At 35.5% G+C, this 24,948-nt stretch overlaps 1 protein-coding gene across 1 annotated transcript in view; it reads right to left on the bottom strand.

Annotated features, from left to right (window-relative positions):
• The window catches only part of Mei4 (meiotic double-stranded break formation protein 4), a 143,573-nt gene that overhangs the window by 113,399 nt on the left and 5,226 nt on the right, over nt 1-24,948 (bottom strand). The gene's annotated exons all lie outside the window — the stretch shown is intronic.

Here is a 24,948-nt window from a genome sequence, read left to right on the forward strand (position 1 = left end):
TAGAATTTATCCTGTAGGGTGTAGAGTAAATTTCAAACTTGAATTGTGTAAAATTCCTTTGGAAAATTTATACACATACACATATACACACATCCAAATTTAAAAAAATACCAATAATATCTATATCTATATATGTGTGTATATATGCAGTTAAAACTAAGCACAATAAATTTAGGTCATTCTTAAAGAGACAAACCATCATAAACACAAATTATATAAAATGGTATTGGTTATAATTTTAAGTGATTATCAGTAACATGTACAAACTCAACTGAAACCAACTGAATATTCTCATTGAACATTCTAAAGCACACACATATACCTATGAAACCATGCACAAGAAATAGTTCAGTCAGCAATATAAGGAGGATCAGGAATGAAGTTTAAAAGGTCTAAGTCTGGAAAGTGAAATGGCATGATTTTCAATAATCAAATCTAGTGAATACCTAGATTTGATATTCACTCGGATTTCATATGAGAAGTTAGGAAAACAGAATCAAAGAAGGATGCTGAAGAGTATTAATATTTCAGAACTCAGTGGAGAAAGAACAGTCATTAAAGAGACAGAGAATAAACAGTTAAAAAGGTATAAGAAGAATACTTAAGAATATGTCACAAAAGTCAAGAAAACAATATTAATGAGAATGACAAGAAGAAAAGAAGTCCAACTACAAAGTGTTGGAAAAATATCTGTTGGAATTCAAAGTAGAAAACCATCAATGACCTTATCCATAGCAGCTCTATCTATAGTAAACTTTGGTCACTCAGTCAGGTGGCAAACAGAGGATGGAGAGCAGTGGACTGAAGAGTGAATGGAAAGAAAGTAGGTGAAAGAGCAGCTAACTCTTCTGAGGATTTGTATCAGGAGAGCATAAAATAGTAACATCAAACAAGCATTGCTCAAGTTGGAAGAGACTTGAACAATCATAGATGGAAAAGAAAAAAATAATGGAGAGTGAGAGTTTGGAGATATGAGGGAAAATAAAAATGGCAGGTGGGACATGGGCTGGAGAAGGCAGAGACAAGCCAAGGGCTCCAGTGAATGGGATGGGCTCAATAATTTGGAAGTATATTTTTTTCGTCTGAGGCTGAAAAAGAAGGATGAAAATATACATGGATTGGAAAGCTACCTGTAATTCAGGAAGTTAAAGAAGATCTTACCTAGTAGCCATAGTTCCCTGAAGCAGGAGACAGGTAGCCAATAGTTTAACAGAGAAGAAAAAGAAGAAGAAGAAAAATGGCATCATCTACCTTCTATACCATATATTTGTAAATCTATCTAAATTGTTGCTCTTTGTCCTTCAATAAAATCAGCAGCAGATGGAGTAATAATAGAATTCATTCACTTAATAGGTACCTACTATAATCACTACAAATGTGCAGATATGTGCTTGCTGATCATCACTACAATATCTATATTCCAGGCTTAGGGAGCTAATACAGAGAGTTCAAACATGTGATGATATCCAGAACAATGATCTATTGGAAAGTGTTTAAATGCATGTGGGTATACTAAAAGAGCAAGACAGTCTGATCATTTTAAGCAAATAAGGATAAACACTTGAAATGATTTCTCAAGACATACATTAAAAACAAAGGGGTAGTGGGCAATAGTAATTATTCAGGTGAATTATACTTCTTTCATGCGAGTCAAACAGCTCTCCAAAGAGAAAGTGAACAATTTCATTAACCTATTCTAATTTCCATCAAGATAAACTGAATTTCAAGGGTGATGATTTCAAGGAAGACTCATAAAATTAATTCTACCAATTAATAGGTAAGAAGCTGTTTTGTGGTTTCTGCTTTTCACTCCTCACGGGCTAACCAAAACCACTCCATTTCATATCCTTCATGTCAGCCAGGTACAAATTTGAAGGGAGTAGTTCAACCCATGTGTGTGCAATGGGGACAGGAATACACCAAACTGACCATTCTTCTTCTTGGCTGCTTGATCATTTCCATAATCTCAAAAAAAAAAAAAGTGTCATGAGGGCTTATTTTGGAGATGAAAAACATACTGAGAGCAATCTTCCCTCAGTGCCCTAAATAAATGCATCAAATCCACAAACGATGATCACACTGAAGTTTTGTCTAATATATATTAAAGTCAAAATATCAAATTAAATGAAAGAATCTTATGTTCATTATTTCATTTTACAAAGCAGTTTCATAAAATAGTTCAACTGATGGTCACAACAAATTTGGAAGATGTTTTTACAATTCCTAATTTACTGAAAAGGAAACATAGGTTAAGAGACCTGAGAAAGGCTGGGGATGTGGCTCATGCGGTAGCATGCTCGCCTGGCCTGCATGTGGCCCGGGTTCGATCCTCAGCACCACATGCAAACAGAGATGTTGTGTCTGCCGAACACTAAAAAAAAATATTAAAATTCTTTCTCTTCTCTTCTCTCTCTCTCTCTCTCTTTAATAATAATAATAAAGAGACCTGAGAAAAGCCACATAGTAAGTAGGTGAAACCAATATCATCAGTTCAAGTCCAACCACCTTTGAACCATGGCAAAGATACCCTATGTGCTTCCATACCATCTCAGTACATTTCTACTGAAGTGTTCAATTATTTCTATGTGTTGTCTACTTGTTTATGAGCTCCTGGGGCCTAAGTTATGTCTCTTGTGATCCTTGTGGTCCTTTCACCCACCAATTTTATTGACTGTAGAAGAAACCTTATCAAGAGAAATGCCTAATGTTATAACTTGTTGGTTGTAACAGATTTTCTGTCATGCTTAATATTTATTATGAACCAAGATCAAGTTCTTTGCAACTTACACCAAACCACAGCGATCACTTCTTTCATAAGAGACATACAGCTCTCAAGAGAAAGTGATAGCTTAGAGAGATTAGATAAACAGGTAGGTAGATGATAAAAGAATATGACTATTAGAATATTTAAAATATTTCACAAAAATAGCTAACAAAAAGCCAATAACATGTTTTTTTTTTTTTCAGGACATCAATTACCTCTTGTAACCAATAACCAATTTACTTCCTCTTCTATCTATTCTCAATGTGGATGACTGATGGCTACAAACAGTATTTACATTAGAAACTAAAACATGCATTATTGTAAATCACTCAGTAGTAGTGGGCAAATGTGACTATAGTATATAATATTTTACAACATGAAAAAGAGAAATAGTTTTCTTACTAGAAAATATTTTCAGTGATACTATTAACGGTTACAATCTCTGACAGTAGTCATAAATAAGATACTTATTCATAAAGACAAAATTTAAAATGTCTACCTTATTTAAGTAATGCTTGGCATGGAAACAGACAATATACCTCAGTCCCTTGAGTTTTTCATAGCTACAATCATTCTACTCATTTGCTTCAGTTTGTATTTTCAACACCCATCTCAAAGCATGACTAACAAAGCTTCATAACCAAGGACAGAAAAGAAAATGAAGCCATGTGTTTGTCTGTAATTCCTATTTTTTTCTAAGAGGGACTCAGGTGAAACAGAAGTCAAATGAGCCTTTTCTCTTAACTTATTATTGAGCTGAAGTGCTTGAGAGATGCAACAGCTTTCCAACTTGGTGCATATGACCTACCTATCTGCCACTAGATTTAATAGACACACACACGCACACACACAGATCAAGCAGTCTGACACACATTAAGTTCTCAATAAATATCATCTGTTACTAAATAATTATAGAGATCATATATTTACATTAAATTATGAAATCTCACGCAAATACATGAAATAAGATATTATTTAAAAGCTGTAACAAACAAAACTTGCAAATTCTGTCTACAACTGTCAATGTCCCTCTCACATACTGGATACCCTAGACTTTCTATTTCCTTTTCCTAAATCCTTAACTCTTCCATTTTCTTTCAGTTTTTAAATTCTCTCCTAAACCCATTTACCATTTCAGAGTAGATCTCAAATACGCTCAAAAAAATATAGTTGGTGCCTGTTATGATTTAGATATTAGGTGCCACCCAAAAGCTCATGTATGAAACAATGCAAGAAGGTTTAGAGGTGAAATGATTGGGTTGTGAGAGTCTTAACCCAACCAGTGAATTAATCCCCTGACAGAGATTAACTGTGTGGTAACTAAAGGCTGGTAGGGTATGGTTGGAAGGGGTGGAACATTGAGGGCATGCCTTTGGGATATAAGTTTTGTATATGGTGAGTGTTGTCTCCTCTGAACCCTGCTTTGTGGTGGCCCTGTCCACCTCAGCTTTCCTCTACCACACTCTTCCTCCATGATGTTCTGCCTTACCTCAGGCCCAAAGGAATGAAGTAGGCCGTCTGTGGACTAAGACCTCAGAAACTGTGACCTCCCCCTCAAATAAACTTTTCCTCCTCTAATTGTTCTTGTCAGGTCTTTTTGTTGCAGTAATGAAAAAGCTGACCATGCCTTCCTATAACACATCATATCTTAAAAATGCCCAACCCTGAATCAAGAGCAAATATATTTTTTGCTGTCCTCAAAAATACTTGCAGCCACATCAATTCTTGATGTCTTTTCTCATGTCTATAGTCCCTACCTCACCCATAAAAATAAACCTACAGATCTAAGTGTATTCCTTGCAAGTCCCATTAACTTTATGAAAGTGAACAAATCATCTTCATGCATGGTACACACAAATACACAATTCATGTTTGTCCCACATATGGCCTATTCAGCTATTATCATAACTATCTCTCCTGTTAGTGGTCCAGGATGATGGATTATCTTTGGCCTCTTTCTCCCTTCTATAGTCCACATAAAATGAACAACATGTTACAATGATTATACATTCTACACACATATTAGTCATGATTCTCCCCAAAAGCAGAAACATAGACGTCTTAAGACCTGCAAAGGCAAGATGGAGAATCAGGAATAGCAGTACTATAAATTCCAGTCAAAAAAGCAGTAGGCTTAACACCAAATAAGAACCAATATTTCTACTGTATACGAAGACAGGAGAAGACCCACATCTTACTTCAAGGAAGGAAGAAACAGTTGCCCCATACTTGAGGAAGACTTAGCATTTTGTTCTATTTAGGCCTTCAATGATTAGATGAAGCCAACTCACATTATGGAGGCCAACACAATCCACTTCACCCAGTCTACCAATTCAAACAATCCCATTCAAAAACACAGCACACAGAATGATATATGACCAAATATTTGGACATCTCATGGACCTGTCAAGTTGACACGTAACATCAATCATCATAATCTGTCTTTCCATAGCCCCTTCCCCACTTTAGTTGACACCACCATCTCTTGAACTGCTTAATGCACTACCCTTCCTATTTTATCTACCTGCCTCTAGTTGTGTCCTCCTATGAGCCACATTCTTCTAAAACACTCCTTTGATCACAGAATTTCTATCCTTAAAATATCCAGAGGCTTCCCTTACCATACAGGAAAGAGTTCTCCAAGTTGCTCAGTTTGGCTAACAAAACCTTTCACTGTATGGTTCCCCAATACTCTTTTCCAGCCTTACATCTGTCCTTACCCTTATTTATGTGCAATGTTATCAGGTTACCAAAACACGCTATACTTTTCACATAACCGTGCATTTACACAATTTTTTCCCCTGTCTGGTGAATCCTTATACTATAACCCAGGCATGTACCGATTCTTCAAGTTCTGCTTCAAATCCTCTATGAAACTGTCCCTACTGTCACCAAGCAAAGAAAACCACTCTCCATCTAGGCTATCTTGTACCTGATACATACTTCAGATGCTACACCTACTAACCTATTCTGGATGTATTAGTGATTTCTGATTGGAAAGGAGAGATTCTTGAAGGCAGTTTATTTATGTGGGTGATTTCTATTGCTTAATGTCTGCCCTCCTATATACTTGGTGATTTGAATACTTATTGAAAAAAAACACATATATTTGTCAAATGCACTCAAATGTCATCACAGGAAATACATAATTTCTCACTACCAACCATGATTTCCCAGCTTTAATAATCACTCACATGTACTGATGCAGAAAAATTTAAAAAGTATTGTTTCCGCCACCTGGTGGTCAAACAGGAAATACTATTTTAACTGTATAATTCATCTTTTAATCTGACAGTGTTTCACTTGAAAGCAACTGTTTGACCTTTATATTTCAGTATAATGAAAAGCATATTTGAAAAAATTCTGAAAAAGAAAGGGCTTCAACATGTTTAATTCCACTCTAGTAATCTGCATCACCACTATAATATCACAAAAGAGGCAATATAAAATGCAGAAAAATATAAAGAAATGGAATGATTTGTCTTCACTGAATTGTCTTCGCTGAACAAAGTTCACAAAAGACATAGGGTATTTGTGGGCTAACTTGGTTCTAGATTACTTGGCAACACTCTGGACTCAGGACTTCATACTTTAGACTTTCTGGTTGTTCCTTTCTCTCCCAAGTCATCTTATAGATACAACACAAGCCTTCCTCAATGTTACACCTACAGCTTTCTTCCCCCATTACAGCTTCCTACTTACCCCCATCTTTTTCAAGCTTAAAAAATGCCTTTTGGCTAATGACTCTCAAATATGAATCTCCAGTCCCAACCCACTCTCAAGCTCAAATCACTAGGTCTCTTTGCAGGCTAGAATGTCAACAAAGCTTGATCTCAGCACTTAAAACTTCATATGTCTAAAATAGATCACTATCTTCACTTAGACGTGATACAAGTTCCTAGTGGCAATGCTACTATAATCCTGTCTCCAAGGTTTCAAACTTGAAAATCGACTTTCTCTTTGTCCTTGACTTTCATATACTGAAAAATAATACTGATCCTGCCTTGCCCTTCTGCTCCTTGGAATCACCAAGTTGGTTCATATTTCAGGGCCTTCCTCTGCATGAAACATTCAGTGTGTAATGTTCTTTTACCCTCACTCACAATTTTCTAAAGGCTGGTTCTTTTTGCCATTCAAGTATGTCTTTATATGTCCCTTCTGTATAAATGCCTTCCCTGACCACCCCATTTAAAGAAAACACCAGCTTAGTGTTTGACACATCACCCTGTTTTAAATAAGTATCACTTATCATCTCCTACTGATATATTCTACCCTTGCCCTCAAGAATGTGTGCCCCAGGATACTTCCTGGTTTGCGGCCATATTCCAGATGCTGAATAAGAGTGTAATGATATTTGTTCAATGAATACAAATCTTTTTGAATATAATCTCTTTTATTCAAATGTCAAAGTAATTACATGTGAATACCTGGACTATGACAGTGATATTCCTGTCTCCCGTCAAATCATGCTAAGTAAGCTTACCTTCATATAATGTAAAACACACTGCCTGATACATGTGTAGTATAACACTCAACAAATGTTAAGTTGCCCTTCTATTTTCTTGTTGAAAAATCAACAAAGATGATTTACCATCAACAAAATAAAACATGTTTTACCCTGGCTCTCACATCTCTTCTTAATAAGCTCCGCCCTACTTATTCATCTTATTTTCCAGAAAACTCCTCATTCCCTGTATGTTACAATCAGATTAGACTATTTTCCAGTATATTTCTGTATCTATGCCTCACACTGTTATTTCTTATTTTAAATACCCTCATATTCATAATTCTCTAAATAGTAACCATCCTTCAAGATAAGCAATTTTTTTCAAAAAGACTTTTTATAAGTCTTATTTTATAAGAGAAAATAACCCAAACATCTTCTGTCCTCTGCACTCTAATATTTTTCTCTGAACCATAAAGTCTTGTTGGTTATAATTAACAACGTAATTTTGCTCAGACTAGATTGTAGGTTCTTATGTTGCCCACCCCCAGTATTGTGAATGCCAAACTGCACAGCACTCTCCAAATCTAGCCCCCACCTTTTCTGATGAGATTTCACAAATCTCTAGTCTGTCCTTGACCAAACTTCTTTCCAAGAGAATTTGCCTGACTTTGTTTTCTACCAATCACTGAAGCTATTGCTCTGACCTCAGTGTTGGCCACAGGATTCCAATTCCTCATATATATACTCCTGGAATGTTATCTGTAGGGTGATTTGGTCCCCTGAGCTTCCTGTATTAGGTAATAAATGAGTTTAACATTCTTTCCTACCATATGTGCCCTCTTCATTCTCTTTATCAAAAATGATGTTCACTGAGATCATTCACCCAACACAGAGTTTCCTTTAACTTAGTTAAGAATTCCTATGTGTGGGCATTTAATATTTTTAGGGGAGGGTTCCTAGAACTTGCATTTACATAACATTTCAGGGTATTATTGTCTTATCTCTCTATATTCTCTATACTGACTCTACCCTCTACAGGTACTGAGTAAAACGTAGGTGGATAACTGAGAAAGTCTGAAGAGCACTGCTTCTTTCTACTCCAATCTCATGTACTCAGCCTGTTTCACCTGTGCCTTGCTAGATTCAATATCCCTAAATTAAAAGAACTTATATTGAAGTATATTACTTCTCTAATTTTCAAGCTTGCTTGCACATTACAGTGACTTTAGGTTTTTTAAAAAAATCCAATACAACCCATATTCCATACCAAATACATCAGAATTTCTAGCATTGGACCCAGGTAGCAGTGTTTTTTAAACTCCCAGATGATTCCAGCAGGGGAACCACTTGCTTATATTGAATTATGTTTATTTTTCAATTCTTTGGACAGCAGAGAAATAGGCTGTGCCCTATTGGTTCCATCTCAACTCTTGCCTCCATGACTCTTGGAATGTCCTTTTTCTTCTGTATGTGTTCATGTTAATTCCTGTTTCATCATTCAAGGTTCAATTGCAGCTCCACTCCCTTTTCAGGGATAGCTTTGTACTTATTTTCTATTTTTCAAGAGTAGAGCCTTTTATATTTTAACTGTTCTATCCCACCTTAGCTTGAGTCATCATCACTGCCTGTTATTGTTTAGATATGAGTTGTCATCCAAAAGCCAACAGGTTAAGAAAATGTAAGAATGTTCAGAGAGGAAGTTATACTGAGAGATATAACCTATCAGTGGATTGATCCACTGACAAGGATTAACTCGGCGGTAATTATAGGCAGGTAGGGTGTGGCTAAAGGAAGTAGGTAATTGGGTGTACCTCAGGTTTATATTTTGTCCCTGATGTGTGGCATACTCTCTCTGCTTCCTGGTGCCATGTTCTGAGCTGCTTTCCTGTGCCACACCCTTTCATCTTAATGTTCTGCCTCACTTTGGGCCCAGAACAATGAAGTTGGCAATCTGTGGACTGAGATCTCTAAAACCATAAGTGTCAAATAAACTTTACCTCCTCTAAAATTGTTCTTCTCAGGTCTTTGGGTCATAGGGATGAAAAAGCTGATTAAAACACTTTCTTTATAAACCACATTCTCAGAATCCTACAGAGCAGTTTCCTACTGTTTCCACTCCCACTAGCAATCCATTCCATGGAGAATTCAGAGCAAGAAATTTAAAACTCCTACTACATGTTCCCTATTTAAAAAATAAAAAAATAAAAAAATTCTTTTTTTCCAGTCCTATTGTACCAAGAGTTCTACCCACTAGAATAAGCCCTACATAAGCTGTGCTCTGGCCTCTTCCCTGGCCTCACCTCTGCCCCACTATTCTAACTGCTCTGCTCTACAGCCATGCTAATCTGTTTCTGTTCACTGGGCATTCTGACCTCAGTGCCACCAGAAGGACTGTAGGATCACTGACCAAACAGTCTGTTTGTAGCCCTGTCCCATCCACAAGTACTCCACACTTCAATCTATTTTATTGCCTTCACAGCTTTTAACATGCTCAGAATTGTCTTGCCTTTATTTGTCTCCTTCATAGAAATACAAATTCTATTATATTATCTTGTTCACCACTGGACTTCCAGAAGTCAAAGAATTTTTGTTGAATAAGTAATCAATTAATCAATTAATGGATAAAAAGGAATAAATATAACAAGGCAAACTGTAATGCATCTTGTAATTATTTTTGTATATGACTATTTTAGGAGCGCTTCCCTTTCTAACCAAGCCACAGTTCCTAATGGACTGTAAATAGACTTGTTCTTTTTTTCCAGTCTTGAAAGTTAAGCACTACTGAACAAATATGATATATTTAAGTACTTGTTGATTTTGGCTGTTTTAGAAGATCCTCAATATTGTATTCAGTATTCATAAATATTGCAAACATTTTAATTGCCTTTCAGTTGCCTGAAATCTTTCAATCACAAACATCCACCTAAATTGCATGTTTACTATATCACAACTGAATATGTACAACAAGAAGTCTCCAGTTTTAATTCACCTTCCAATTCCTTCACCTTTCAATTCCACCCTATAAATTACATCCAAATGGTAAAATGCAACTTGTAAATCCACAATTGTAGGTTTTTGCCTCTGTAAGGCCATTGATTTACCTCATGTGAAACCAAGCATATTTTTGTCTAACTGATGTTATCTGTATCAAACATGTTGGTCTCAATCAGGAAACTTATTTAGGATGCCCCAAATATGAACTGTGTCCCTAGAGATAAACCCTTACTTGAACCACACATTTTTTATAGCCTGCCATACACAGGCTCATGGTTTATGGATTCTGCCTTCACGGTTTTATTTTATTTTTTACACCTGACATATTGAAACTAGTCCATGAAATGCAGGCCTTGTTTAAAAGCTATCAAAACATTCACTGTACAGGACTAGAAACAAATAATGTTTTTTTATAAAACCATACTGACAAATCACTGATATCAAGAAAACTGCTTTCTATTAGAGGGAGGAAAAACCCACAAAATTTCAGACAATAGTAATTATCACTATGTTTTGCCAGTATTGCTTAAAATATGAGCATAGTGGATAATACTATATTCCTATGCTCCTTACTTATTTATTTTGGAATCAGTAAAAGTCGAGACTATCCCCAGGTAACTGCTAAGTGTACATCTCCAAATAACTTAGACTTCTCCAAGGAAATAATCTTGCAGTCGTAGGACACACCAAACATTCATAAAATCCTCTTAATCTTCCATTCTGGTGACTAATGACGGTGTTTCTCCCAAGTGCTGAAGATTATAATAAAAGATAGAATGCACTCTAGTAACCCTATAAGTACCTTCAGAGTCTTGATATACTTACTTGTTATCTGCACAGAGTTCTGGGTGTCCCAATAAATTCTGTTAACTTGGGTGAAGGGACTCTGTCCTCACTCTCACTGTCCCTAGAGGGCTCAAAATCACCACTCACATCTTAGAAATCTTTTCTTTTTTATATGAGATATCACTCACTACAAGAAAAGTCTGACAATAGGTCTTGCAGGTATCCAAAAACAAAAAAAAACCCTGTTAAAATGTTGGCTCATTTAATATATATCCTATTTGTCTCTCAAAACGTGGAATATTTTTAGACCTTATAAACAATGGAGGACTTAAATAGCATGCGCGTGCACACACACACACACATAAACACACACACATCTAAGTATCACTCTTAGATCAAATGCTCTTTCTCTTTAAGCCATCTATTTTCTAAATCTTGTGTTCCCTTTGAGCAGTTCCTTTTTCTTCTATGCCTACAGTTAGTCAATAAACTGCATTATTTTTGTTTGATTCAAAATGCACCTCTTTGGAACCAAAATTCTCCTTAACAGCATCTGAGTCCACATTCTTATTTTGCTCAGAATACTGCTACCCTTCTACAGGCTACAGGTTTTCCTGCCTGTAGTATTTTTCCTTTCCTATATACTGTATCTCCTATATGCTGGATTCTATACACAGCCCTTGCCCATAATCCTTAATAGAGTAATAAAGCATAAGCTTCATAAAGACAACCATATATTTTACCCTGAACACACTACACCCAAACCTCAGGATATTTTTCCCTTCCTGGATTGTGTAAACCATTGCTTATTGAAGTTCTATGCTTCCTTTAGGCCTTACTCTTCTTCAAGACTTTTCCTAACCAGATGTTCACAAATGTATTTCCCAAAGATATTCTATCAAACAAATTATTTCACGTGTTTAAAGACAGACATACACACACACATAAATTATTTTTTACTTCTCTCATTAAAATTGCCATGGAATAACTGATAACCAGCCACTTATTAAATGGATCATTTCTACCTTGTGTGACATTTCATGTTTCATCTCATGCATTTCCTCGTACTCAGAACAGTCTCTTCACTTGGTTTATATGACATTACTTCCCTAGGACTCCCTTCTACTTAATTAGCCTTTTCTCCTTTCCTTTTGCCAACTTTTTTCTCCTCATTATTTGCCATCCCAACTGACACCACTCTTACCCAAGCTATTCACTGCAATGGCTTTTAACTGGGCTCTGCACATTCACCCAGTCTCACCTTTGCCAATCTGTCTCATGCTGCAGCTCAGCAGTCTTCTCAGTTCTCAAATTGTATTGTATCACTCATCTACTTAAAATGCCTTAATTGTGGTTTTCCAAGTATCCACTGTTTCTCTCAGCACTTGACTTTTCCTTAATTTCTTCAGATAACTAACATGCAACCAAGTTTGAAAAACATTCCTCTATCCATGTTTATCTCAGGCCTTGTGTTCTTCCTTCTGTCTAGAACACATTCTCATGCCTTCAGAACTCATCTCTCCTAAATGTTCAATATTCATATTCTGACTTAAATGTTGCTCTTCCTAAAGGCCTTTTCTGACCTTCTAGATCAGATCAGATTCCCATTCAGTGTGCTCCCAAAGAATCTGTTATTACATGTAACCATTTCTTCTCTGCCTTTGACCATAAAATCCAAATACAAAGCATGTATCTGATTTACTAGTGCATTCTAAGCACTGAACATGATACCAGGCATAAGGTGGATGTTCAGCAATTTCTGCTAAATGACTATTATGACATTATGAAACCAAAAGTTTTATGAAATCTCAGAGTTGAAAAGATTACTTAATTGGGGAATTACATAAATTACTCTTTTCTCTAAAAAATTTAAAAAACTATTTGAAAACACTGGTAACATCCTTAGACTATCAGACAATCCAAAAATAGAAAAATAGTATAATTGGCCAAATTTATATTGAGAAAATAGATGTCTTTCATTTCACCAGGAAATACAATATTTGAAGGATGAGGTAACAGCTCATTATATGTGTGTTAGCTTCTCATAACAAAAGACCTGAGATAAATCCATTTATAACAGAAAAGATTTATTTTGGCTCACAGAAGTTTCAGTCCATACTTACTAAGTCCCATTGCTTTGGGCTTGTGGCAAGGCATAACATGATGACAATGAACACACAGTGGAGCAAAGCTGCTTACTTCATGTTAACCAAGAGGCAAAAGAAAGAAAAGATCCCATTATCTCATTCAAGGGCATATGTCCATTGACCTAATTCCCTTCTGCTAGGTCCTACCTCCTAAAGCTTCCACCATCTCCCAATAGTGCCATTGTCTGGAAACCAAGTCTTCAACACACAGTTTTTGGGGGACATTTAAGATATACACCACAACATGACAGATGTATGTGAACTAACTACAGACTTGTTCTGAAGACCAGAATCATCCACATACTGCAGTCTGGAGATAAACACATTTCTATAGCTAATGTTCGTTTAAAGTAGTCTATCTGCCAGTAAAGCCACAAACGACAACTCTAAGAATATTAGGGATACAGGCTTGAGGCTGCAGTCTTTGTTTAGGGAACAAAATAAAAGAGTCTTAATTTTGAAAAGGAGGCAAAGCCAAAGAGAACTTAGTAGTCAATCATTACATTGTCAATTGTGATTAAAATGTTTTCTTGTGAGGAGTAAAAGGCAGAGCTTGAAGTTGATTTTCTGCAGACACCTTATTGCTAACCAAGCAGAACCCATTTTCAGTGATTTTTACTAATGTGATGGTCCTGAAAATAAAGTTCATTCTCAGGAGTTCTGGTTTTCCTAACTTGAAAGGAAGAGTTTTAAAACTAGCATGGCACAGCTTTAGTATTATGGTTAAGTCATCTATCCGTCACCGTGAAAATCACTGGTCTAGGAAATTAAGTAAAATTGACCAAGAAACAGTATAATCTTCTACAATTAACAAATAAAATTCACACATATTTTTCAAGTAGAAGATAAACCAAACTAAATATTTTTCTGCCTCATAAGAATAGATGATTTCACAAAGTTTATACTATGTTCAATGTAATTCATCAAATCCATGTTGTGCGTCACATCACAATGTAAAGGTATTGGAATAAAAGCTCAAAATCCTCAAATTTTAAATATGACATGGCCTCAACTCTACTACAAAGCATAAATGCCTTAGTGTCAAAAACAGGTATAGGAGACATGTTATGAGGGCACAGAGAAATTAGCTCAAACTAAGGACAAGACAGAAAGACCAAATATTACACAAATGTGAAAGATCCCAGAGCTTTCTCAGAGAGTTCTTTTATACCAGGAAGGAGCCCAAATAAGGGCACATGAACAAAAACATAGATAATAGCTCTGAGAAGGTAGAGCTGGAGCAGAAAGAATGCAGAGGCTGAAAACAGATCCTGGTCACAGTGGATCCTTGAACGAAAGCAACTCTTAGACAATGGAAATCTATTCACTATTTAAAACATGATATTAACTGTACCTTAGGAAAAATTACAGAGACACAAATGGGTGGTAGACAACCCTTTAGATAGGGTTCCTGAGTCAGTCAAGGAGAAATGATATTTTAGACACAAGAAAAATCATAGGACTTATTACTGAAGGGGAAAAACAGTGAACATTATATGATTGAGAAATCTGAACAAAAGAATAAAATCAGATTAGAACTTTTTACAACAAACAGAAATGTAATAGAGAATGAAAATCAAGGGTGATGGATGTAACCCTCAAATAACTGAGCAGAATAAAAACTGAATTCCTATAAAATTATCTGACAACTGACTCCTAAGAGAAGCAGATCACCAGACTGATAACAGTACACTGAGAATCTTCCTTCTTTTGCTACTAGACTAGAATTCAAAATATGACAATCACTGATGCTCACTGTTCAATTTTACTACTAGAAGAAGAAAATGTGTACAACATCCTTAAACATTTATTTTCCCTTGCCCACTGACAAAATCTGCCAAATCAGCTAGATACAGGTCTCTTCAAGACAGAATGAAACAGTTAAATTCCTAATTCCTAAAGCAACTCTTGGGTTCTTCTGATGCTAAGGAATAGATGGCAATTCCCACAAGACTGTCAAAGTCAGGGGGAAGGAAACTATTGTTTGTTTTTGCCTACATAAAGGAAGTATCATGGTAAGCTGTCCCAATGAAACTCCCCCACTCTCTTCATTATCCTCACCACTAGCACCCTCATTTTACAGAGCAGAGGAATATCATGATAAGTAAATGATGTGCCCCAAAGACTTTAGCTGAGATTCAAACCAAATTTATCTAACTCTAAAACCCATCCTCTTTCCAATTAGCACTCTGCCTCCAGAATTTGTCTTCAGTAACCATTTCTCCTCTGAAAGTACCTCCTCCTCTTCCTTCATTGGTGTTCTTTTCATTCATATTATATAATGAGAATGGTGTTTTAGGTACTGCCCTTTTCTCATCCATTCCAGTTGTCAGAATTGATGCCACAATCACATCACTTCCATTTACTTCTTAGATATTTTCTGGTAAACATCTAAATCTATGATATTAATGCTATAAAATTGAAGGTATACTACATCTTCCAGGAATATAAAAAATGTCTCATTAGTTGGGGGGAAAAAGCATGTTCTACAAAGCTATAATTCCATAATTATTTAAACAAATTTAACAGTTGAATATTCTTAGGAAATTTGTTTGATAGCAGTATTAAAATAAGAATTTACAAATTAAGACAATGCTGCCATAAATTTTAGCATAATTTTAACTAAAAACTAGGTAGTTTAGTGTTTGTGTTTATTTATAGATAAAAACTACCTTCTTAATTGTCTACTCATAAATTGTGCTAAAGAAAGCATGTCCATATCAACTGATACAGGGTCTTTTGGAAAGTTCCATTGTATTGCCATTAATAATGATACTTGCCCCTTTCTGAAGAGGCATTTTAACTCACCATTTGCTGTGAATATTACTACAAATTGAACAACATAGAAATCATAGCAGTAACATTACATGTTCCATTTCAAAACTATAGTACAATTTGTTCAATAAGTTATATAATAAAAGAAACAATACAGAGGGAAGAGCAGAAATACAACTGTTTTCTAATTTGAAAAAGATTTGCTTTATAAAGTGCCTTTTGAAGATGAAGGAAACTGTCTACTACTATCTCTACTTTAATAAAAGACAAAGTGCAGTTGGAATGAATGCTAGTTTTCATTTTATGATTGTTCACTATCCACACTAGGGAGCTTGAGATCCCCAAGAGCTCAATTCCAAATCTAGCCATCCACCAGCATGCCTAAAACACACCCACAGACAATTTCAACTGCCAGAGATCCCATATCCCTGCTCACCAATGTCATTCATGCTTTCGAATCTCACAATTACAGTTAAATAGTATATAAAAATCTAGAGTCAGCTGTATTATCCCTGGAAAGGGCCATGTCAGTATCCTCCATTCTTCCAGCTTTGTTAGGGTATGACTGATATGTCCCATTACTTCACATAATTAGCATTTTTATGTGGAAAGAACATTTAAGACCTGTTCACTTAGCAATTTTTACAGATATATTATTATTAGCTATAATCATTAGGCTGTAGAATATATCTCTAGAATTTATCTTATCTAACTGAAACCTGGTACCTTTTGACCAGTGTCTCCCCATTCTTTCCCTAGCTTTCAGTCCCTAAAGGGTAAATACTGCATGATCTAACTTATGTGTAGTATAGAAAAGCTTTGAACTCATAGAAGCAAAGAGTAAAATGATGGTTCCAGTCTTTGTAATAAAGAACTGCTGAGATCTCCATTAGAATAAAGGGATTAAAATTACATGACATTAATAGTAAAAACTGGCAATAAGGGAATTTGGATTGAATATAGAATATGAAAGTGTTAGGTAAGATTTCAGGGATACAAAAATGGTGGAAGCAGGTATGTGAAAATGCCACTGGAGGACAAGACAAGGAGATGAGTCATATGTCCCTGTTTACAATAAGACCCATTACCATAGCAATTCCCACAACTTAGGACTTATTACCCATAACTCCCATCACAGATTTGGTATTCTAAAATGACCAATGGAGGTGAAGTAGACAGTATTCTAATTAGATTTTCTAAAGTAATCAATGGGGAAAAATTGAACACTATTCTTATTAGGTATAATTATAAGCTATAAGGTAGTATTATAAGGTATTATCATAACCAATGGGAGTAAATGGGATAAAGTATCCAATCCAGTATGTATAGGGAAGAGACCACCTCACAGCTCCATGCATAAGACACCAATTTTCAGACACTGGAGTCTTGAAACCTCTCTCTCTTACTTGGCCCAGTTCATTCTCTCTTATGAAATGCTACCTTCACCTTCATCTTCAATAAAGCTGTACTTTGCCTGTTACTTCTGTGTATCTTGCTCAACTCTTTATTCAGGACATGAAGGACCTGCCCCCCAACTAGACACATAATGATAACAAAGGTCTCAATATTGATTGTATTTTAGAATAGCCTAAAGACTGAAAAAGCACTGATGACTGGGTCTAAATCTCAGAAATTCTGACATGATTAGTCAGGGTGGGACCTCATCATCTCATAATTCTACCACATAGTCTGGGTTGAGAACCGGCACCTAGAATAGCCTTAGATCTACCAAATACTAAAAAGCAAAGACTTTCAGAAAGTCTTTTTAAGAAATAAAAATAAATTTTCAAAATTAAAGTTACAAATCCTATTATGGCACTTTTTTCATACCTATGGGAACTCCTCACCACTGACATAGGCCTGCAGATACAAAAAGGCCTGAATTGATGTGGTATTTACTGTGAAAAAACCTAAATGAGCACCTCAGTTTGTCATCACTGTGCTCACTAACACAGCTAACTGTGCAGTTCTTTAAAGAGAAGTTTCAGAGGGATTGGAAAAGTACAGATCATAGAGGCACACAGTTCTCTGGGTCCAGCTCCTGCTGTATCTCTCACCCTGTCAGACATCAGAAAGCTTGCAGCCACACAAAGCAGCCCACCAGCACAGACTTGGCCTACTTTATGCTGACTCCTGCTTGGAAATTATAGATATGATGAGATGCCTTGTGGTTCACAGAATGTAAGTTAATCAGATGAGGATAAACATGTCATAAAAATACACAGGTAGAAATAACTTCAGAGTTATTAAAAGCATGATAAATTATTAACAAAATTAGGTATTTAAATATGCAAACTGGCCAGACACAGTGGCACACACCTGTAATACTCACCACTTGGGAGGCTGACAGGAGGATCGTGAGTTCAAAGCCAGCCTCAGCAAAAGCGAGGCACTAAACAAATCAGTGAGATCCTGTCTCTAAATACAATACAAAAAGGGCTGGGGATATGGCTCAGTGGCCTAGTGCCCCTGTCTTCAATCCCCAGTACCCAATAAATAAATAACTAGATAAATAAGCAAACTTCGATCTAACTTGGGTCAAAGAATAGGTAATTTTCTTAAAAACATCATTTTACAGAAAGAAACTGACATACTATACTAAATTCCAGAGGGAAAGGTATTTATTAGAATAATAATGGGCAAGACAAAGATTACTAAATTCTGTATATTCTGTTCTATTGATAAATTAGAACACTTTAAACACTGGGAAAAGGATTTAAAAGGACTATAGCATCTAAATTTTTAGCAGTTACTTCATCACCAAGTAATATGTGTCAAGTTATTATATAAAATGTCAACCTTTTGTATGTATTGCAATTTATATAGAAAAACATGTCTTACCTCATGAAAATTATTTCTGCAGCTTCATATTTACAGGCTTCATCAGAGATGATAATTGAAATTAATCCCAGAAACATCTTTGAGAAACTATGTACAAGATCTCAGTGGATCTAGCATCACAGGAGAATGCAAAACAACTCAGTTTTTATTCTTCACGTGACTTACTAATTTAAAAGAGTAATGAAGAATTTTTAAAGGAAAGCTTTTGAAAACATAAAAACCAGCTCTCTGGAGGAAATCTTTTTCTTGTGAATTTTAAAGCACAAAATTGGCAGACATACTCTGACTGTATTAAAGATACATAAGCAATATTTCTCTTCAACTCTTGAGAAAAATCAAAGACTGAAAACACAAAAAAATATAACATATGTACTATAAAGTAATTGATGTGATACAATAGATCTGTTCAGAGGTGAAAACACCTCACAATACCTCCATGTCTCTTTCATTCGCATAGAACCCAAAGCAGAAGCACTCTCCAATGTAGTTAATTATCATACTAATGCTAGGAAAAACTCAGAAGCAATTTACATTTGAAAATTCATGTAAACAATGTTTACAAAACAGGAAATTCAAGGGAAAAGATCATTTACCTGGAGTAGCAAAAAAAATTTAATAACTTCTCTCCTTGTAATAGGTACTACCACATAAATCACAAGAGGTGACATAAGTCACATGTTACCCCATATTACCTCAACAGAGATTCACTTCCAAGAAACTAAGCAGGAATTTTTTTTTTTTTTTTTTTTTTTGAGTCCTGAGGATCACACTCAGAGCCTAGTAAAGCACTCTATTGCTGAGTTACATCACCAGCCTCCAAAGCACTATTTTCTGCTGGTTTTGTACCACTTTTACATAAACATGTAACATACGATAAACATCCTCATATCCTACTTAGGAATTCACTCAAATTAATTTTATTTCCAGGTTAACTATTTCAGCTTTCAATATTACCTAAAACCTAATGCAAGTATACGTGCTTATAGTTCCACATGTGTGACAAGTTACTCAACTCTGCTTCCCTAGGTTCTTTATGATCAAGACAACTGGTAGGGATGACTTCTTAGACAAGAATTAGAACTGCAGAGAAAGAAATGCTAAAAAAGAAAATCCAAAGGCAGTTGGAAAAAAAAGAAACAATAGGATAAGGAGACAGATTACAAATAAGAGCCACTAGAGAAGCAATAGGAGAAGAAAGTGGACCTTAAAGGGTAACCCCTGAAGAGCTGCCAGAAATGAACTCAGCAAAACTGCAAATAAAGAAACACCTACTCCTACCTTCACAAGATTTTCAGAAAAAGAGATGTGTGCCCCTTCTTGAGGTGAAGACTATCCCCTTATCCTCTGTATTTCTTTTAGATATAAGGCCTTAGGCCACCTATGATTCCTTTGTTATCCTCTTCTTTCTTTATCTTCTTTTCTGTCTCTTCTAATTCCTTCCCATCAACCTACCAGCATGCTGCCCCTCTACTTACACCCTCTTACACCCTCCTCAACTGCCAACCTATCTTTTTTCTTTATTTTCTTTAACAGCCAAGCCCCTTAAAGAAAAAAGAAATAGTTCTTGTTAGTGAGAAGTAGTGGTCAGATCAACAGTACTCGAAGCTTATCAGAAATACTCCATTTACAGTTTCTCATTTCCTTCTTGCTTTGATAGTGGGATTAATATTATGCTATACATTTTTCCAGCCTGAGGTCCAGAGCTATCTATCTGAAATATATTCACTGAACATTAAATTTATTCTGAAAAATAAATTTCAGTGTGTCTGGGACCTAAATCTTAAATCTAAAAATTTCATAGAATATTTAGCTTTCTAATACCATTTTAAAATTAAAAAATAATAGATAAACAGCAAGGTATTTTTAAAAACAGACAAAACATGCCAAAAACTAAATATAATCCTAAATATAATAATAATATTAACATTTGCTTCAGGGCTTGAGATATAGCTCAATGGTAGAACATTCATTAAGTATGGATGAGCCCTGGTTTCAATTCTACGCACCAAAAAAATAAAAATAAAAACTTTTGCTATAGGTTAAACTATCACAACAAAACAGTAAGGACATCAAAAAATTCCACAAGAAAAATCACACTGAGCAAATGCTTAGGAATCCAAAAGTTATTTAGCTTTTATATCACAAATAGGAAATTAATATTGGCATCCTTCACTTGTCCTGTTCTGATTAAAGTACTATATGTGTACATGGTCCCCACAAAGGTAGGTCCCCTGGGGCTCACCCTACCTTAGTGGGTCTCCTTCCCTAAGATGCTGGATCCTACTTTCTGTATCCTACTTCCATTGCTGCAGGGGCTTGGCAAATCCCAACTAACTAGAAATAGCAAATATTCTTGCTAAGAATATTTTGTTCCAAGTATTAACACTTATACCACCTCTAAACTTACTTATTCAACAAACACTCAAAACTACCCCCACCACAATAGGCACCGTGTTAACCAAAGGAGTACAGTAGTGATGAAAACAGACACAATTCCCATGAGCATGAAATTTAGGTCCCACAGGGAAGACAGACTGCTCAAACAATTGTAATTTAGCTCACATGTGCTGTGAAAAGTACAGAATATTATGCATACCCACAGCAGAAGAATATAATCTAGGCTAGTGAGGTAGTCAGAGAAGGCAGAGGAATATTAAAACTACATCATAAAAATGAAGAATACACAGCCAGACAGAACAGAGGAGGAGAACATACCCTACAGAGAGAAACAAAATTTGTACAGGTCTGGAACAGGCTGAGAAGAATAAGACAGTAGTGTGAGTGAAAGAAATTCAGTGTGTTGCAGTTAAGGACTTGAAGGGAAATGATGGTAAGAGATTAGGCTGAAGAGATAAGCAAGCACCAAATGCTGAAAAAGTCTGTAATCTAGATTTTTGGATTTCATCAAGTAAATGAGAGAACTTAAGAATGGCCTACGATCTATATTGAAAGTGGTAAGGCTACAACTAATGACATACAGTTTAGTAAAGATAAATTAAGCAAAAGAGCTTGGAAAACAAAAACATAAGCATATGTCTTTGTGTGTGTGTGTATAATATATTAGAAGTCTCATATATTATACATATATGTTATATATAATAATATATACTAATATATACATATATACAATTAGACATATATATCTAACTGGCAAAAAATAGGCAAAACTACTTTTGGAGTTTTGTAATGGAAAGAATTAGAGATTCCAGATATACACAGAAAGTAGAGTCCATGTAACTTGGGGATTACCTAGACATCCAACAAGCCTTCCTAGAACCCAGCTTTGGCAAAGATGGTGGCTGTATCATATGCACAGATTTAGAGCCCTGTACCAGGACCAGACTTGGGTTGAATGATGACTTCTATTTGAAAAACGCCATATTGTAGAATTCCTATGTATAAGCCCAACTTCTAAACCTCTGTTGCTTCTTTTAGATATCATTCTTGGGTTTGGACCATATTAACTCCTTATCTCTACACACCATTCCTACCAGAGACAGGTCATATTATGATAATTAAGATTTTACGTTTCTAAATCATTGCTTTAATGTAATTACAACCATTTGATATTATGAACCTTTTTAAACATAATTTTAATTTCTTTGTTTGCCGATGGTCTATCACAAGATTAATTCAATTTTTATGTAATGATTAAAACCTGTCTAATATATAATTACAAATTTACACCATTGTAGAGCCTTTCATTAAAATCTCTACTAAATTAAGAACGTGGTTCTGATGTTTACATTTATTATCCATGTGTGTTTTAAAACAGCCACAATTTTAGGCAAATTTCCATCATTATTATATTTGACAATTTCTATTATGAGCACTTATATGAAAACTGAGAAGGAAATGTTTATGTTTTCATTTTCCAAGCTCTTTTGGCATCTATAAAACAGTAAATTTCCCAATTTATAATTACTGAGCTCCATGGTTGTGACTATAAGGCAGTTATTTGCAATGTTTCTTAGTACATGGTCTGGCAAAGAATGAGAAGGAGAAAAAGAAATTGGATTGAGGCTGAGTGGGCTGTGACCAGGAAAATGGCAGTAAGGAGACTAAGGCAAGCTGCAGCCTGGGTCTGGCCAGGTACATGTGGGGCTGCAATGATATCCAGCTCCTATTTTGTCTCTGGTTGCCACCAGTCCAGCTAAGAACCTTTTCCTGAACTAGGATTTATACAAGATGAGAAATAAAAAAATGGGGAAGCAATGGAACTCTGATGATTTAATCCTCAGGGAATAAGGTAAGCAAAAGGGAATGAGGAGAAAATTTAAGAAATGTCAGCTAGAAGGACTGGGAAACTCCCAAAGCCATTTCATTGGGAAACAACTGAATCTCCCAAGAGCCCAAACCTAGAAGAGCTAAGTTCAACCTTAAATAATTATATTACTCATATGCTAAATTTGTTTCTATAGTTCTAGCCTGCTCATCCCTTCTGAGTTTTCGAATCATACTTCTGCCTTCCTTCTAGGTAACCCCTTTAAATCCCAGAGATTAGTCCACACTCAGAAAAGCCTGGACTCAACCTTCTATCATATAAGCTTAGTTCTCTGTTTACCATTCATGCATCCCACAACTACTACCCCAAATTCTCTATACAAGTGACCTATACTCAATGAACACTTACTAAATAAATGTGTAAATTAATAAGTTAATTTGGTTTGGTTTTCTCTTAGCTTCTTTTCACTGTAACCAGTTATTTGTTCATCCAATAGCCTAGCTATCATTTATAAAGACATTAAGAAATTAAATGGGGGCTGGGGTTATGGCTCAGTAGTAGAGTGCTTGCCTAGCATGTGCGAAGCCATGGGTTCAATCTTCAGCATCACATAAAAATAAATAAAAAAATAAAGGTATTGTGTACAACTAAAAAATAATTAAAAAAAAAGAAATTAAATGGTGGACAGCAATACTGGCCAAATTATATTGTTATATTGTGAACATACATAAATATGTAACAAGAAATCTCATCATTATATACAAGTATAATGCACTAATAAAAAATGTAGAAAAAATAAATACAATTTTTTTAAAAACTTAAAATTGTAAAGGAAAATATCTGACACTTCATCTATCTATTTCGTACCTGTGAATGCCAAATTACTGTGTAAGTACAGATAACTGTCTAGATTGCTCCCTGGCCCTGGCATCCACACAAACAAGTGCGCTCAAATTTTAATCCTAACTCTGTTCATTAAGCAATTTTTCCAAATAATGAAGCCCTGCTCCTGACATCCTACCCCTTTCAATTCTTAGTTTACATTTAGGGTAAGGACAGCCATTGATGCCTTCCTGGCTAGTCTGTGTTTGGAGTCTCCCTCATCTACGTACTCAGTCCTTAACTAAATCCTTGCCAACATCATGAAGTCATCTTGAACAGGAAGCTGTTCTAGATTAAAGAATATATTTTTCTCTCCAGTCTTCTCCCCAAAGATCAGGAAGATTAACTGGGAGAGAAAAACAGCATTTCATTCTTGATCTTCCCTGTTTCCCCACTATTTTGTTAGATGTGCTCAGATCCTAGGAACAAGATAAGCACTAACCTCTAGGGTACATAAAGAACTCAAAAAGCTAAGCACACACACAAAAATAAAAAATAACCCAATTAATAAATGGGCCAAGGACCTGAACAGACTTTTCAGAAGATGATATACAATCAATCAACAAACATATGAAACATGTTCATCATCGCTAGCAATTAGAGAAATGCAAATCAAAACCACTCTAAGATTTCATCTCACTCCAGTCAGAATGGAAGCTATTATGAATAAAAATGACAATAAGTGCTGGTGAGGATATGGGGGGAAAGGTATACTCATACACTGCTGGTGAGACTCAAATTAGTGCAGCCAATATGGAAAGCAGTATGAAGATTTCTTGGAAAATTGTGAATGGAACCACCATTTGACCCAGCTATCTCTCTCCTTGGTCTATACCTAAAGGACTTAAAAACAGCATACTACAGTGACATAGCCACATCAATGTTTTTAGCAGCACAATTCACAATAGCTAAACTGTGGAACCAACCTAGGTTCCCTTCAGTAGATGAATGGATAAAAAAAAAATGTAGCATATCATATATACACAATGGAATATTACTCAGCAATAAAAGAGAATAAAATCATGGCATTTGCAGGTAAATGGATAGAGTTAAAGAAGATAACTAAGTGAAGTGAGCCAATCCCAAA

This window comes from Callospermophilus lateralis, chromosome 6 (genome assembly GCF_048772815.1).
Source record: "Callospermophilus lateralis isolate mCalLat2 chromosome 6, mCalLat2.hap1, whole genome shotgun sequence".
In the NCBI taxonomy this organism is placed as follows: domain Eukaryota; kingdom Metazoa; phylum Chordata; class Mammalia; order Rodentia; family Sciuridae; genus Callospermophilus; species Callospermophilus lateralis.